Genomic DNA, 2,313 nt, shown 5'->3' on the forward strand with positions numbered 1-2,313 from the left:
TCCATATATAGGACAATAATGCATTTTCTTCAACTTCTCAAGTTCAATACCTAAACCACAGATAATATAATATTACTAACTGCGCCCCGCAGTTTCACCCGCGAAAGTCCGTATCCCGTAGGAATATCGGATTAAAAAGTTGCCTATATGTTATTCCAGTTGTCCAGCTATCTACGTACCAAATTTCATTGCAATCGGTTCATTAGTTTTTGCGTGAAAGAGTAACAAACATCCATACATCCATACAAACTTTCGCATTTATAATATTGGTAGGATATTAGTACCTAAACTTATCCAAATATGAAGACAACATACTTGATTCTACATTGTATCGATGAGAACAAAAAATAGTTATTTTGTATTGAGAATTATCTTGTTTCTTTTATTTAAATGGTATCCTGCTACATTCATTTAATTCTTAATGTCATAATAGCTAACGAGTATTCGGGAAATACCTAGAAAATTGCCCATGTACGTCACTATCAAGTAGTGTTACGTGCAAGTGGAATATTTCTTTGATTTTATCTATGAAAAAGTGGAAATGTAGATAAATACTACTGTTAAGTAAGTTCTGTTAGTTTGTCGTAACATATGAAAAACGATTATTGAAAGATTATATTCTTGACATTTTTTATAACAAAATACGCACCAGTTCTTTGTTATTATAACTTGCTTAACCCTTGTCAATAGTAATAATTATTATTAATTGACAACAGCTTGTCACTGGGTGCCGAATGGCGATAGATAAACGGGTGATAAGCGGTGACCCGACGATCTGCCACCGATAGCGCGCCCCGCCCCGCCCGCGCCGCCCGCGCCGCCCGCCCCGCGCCGCGCTCTGCGCCCGCGCAATCTCTGATCTCTCAACACGCATCGTGTGGATAAATCACAATCTTAGTAAAGAATTCCATTTCAGGATCTCTAAACTTCTCAAAGTTGGCTTTATACTTTACCTTTGTAACTATACACGTGTGATTTAATTTAATTTCAAATAACACTAGCTTTCCGCCCACGGTTTACCTGCGTAGTCGCAAGAAAGATAGATCCGAGGTTATCCTCACTTTCCGGGATAAAAACTTTCCTATGTCCGTCCCCTTATTTTAAGCTACCTCTGAACAAAGTTACAACCAAATCGGTTAATCCGTTCTTGAGTTATAAATAGTGCAACTAACTCCACTTTCTTTTATATATAAAGATGGGTCTGGGTCTTTACTAGATAGGTCTGATCGTACTGTCATAAGTGAAAGAGTTTTATATGTGGTAGTTGAGCACGCTTCTTCACGAATTGGGCCAGCTTGCACCAGGGACCGGCCACCACACCCCCACAGAAGACCGGCGTGAAATAGCCTTCTGCTGTGTTTCGGTCGGTGAGTGGGGGAGCCGGAGGCCCATAGCCTTTTCCTTACCCTTACCCCAGTTCTCTCCGTTATTCCTATCACCAATCCTTTCTTAATCCCTTCCCATAAAGTCGGCAATCCATTTGCAGAGGCGTAAGGTCTGCAATGGACTTTATGCCTCTCCAAATGTCCATGGGCGGTGGTAGCTCTTCCCATCAGGCGTCCCACCAGCTCCATTGTCGACTGTAACATAAAAAAAAGAGAGTGAGAAGAGAAATATATGGATTGTGACTATCATTATAGGGCTGGTCATGAAGACGAATAGAAAAACGCTCATCAGTTTACAGTACCTTTTATTGAGCTTACATACTGGTACAATGGTTCAATATGACAAAATATTCACTTCATAAAAAAAAATAAACGAGCCATGCTTATTCATATTACAGGCAGGTTTTTAACATGAGTTGTTGATTGGGGCTAGTATAGTATTATGTTATCTGTGATTCGGGGTTGCATTATAAAATCTATTGTTTAAAAAAACAACTCAATATGTGTTGAAAGTCATATCAAAATTATATAAGTCCTTTTATTTTATATAGCCCATATTGAGCGTGTTGTGAAAAATATCGTATCCAATATTTTGTGACAGCCGCCATCTTTGACCAATACTCATCAATAATACATTAAATAAAATAAAAAACATTGAAATCTGTCTATCTATTTGAGACCTACCATGCCACAGACAGACACAGACAGATAGGCGGACAGGCAGACAGGCAGATATCGACATCAACTTTATAAGACCCCACCTTTTGCTGTCGGAGGTTAAAAAGGGTGAAATTCGACATTTGAACGGTAAACACTACATTTACATTATAAATACTGTATGTGGTGGTCGAGCACGATTTGGTACGAATTAGGTCAGCTCGCATCGGGGAAGTATGCACCCCCACAGACCGGCGTGAAATAGCATTCT

Source organism: Zerene cesonia, chromosome 20, assembly GCF_012273895.1.
Source record: "Zerene cesonia ecotype Mississippi chromosome 20, Zerene_cesonia_1.1, whole genome shotgun sequence".
In the NCBI taxonomy this organism is placed as follows: domain Eukaryota; kingdom Metazoa; phylum Arthropoda; class Insecta; order Lepidoptera; family Pieridae; genus Zerene; species Zerene cesonia.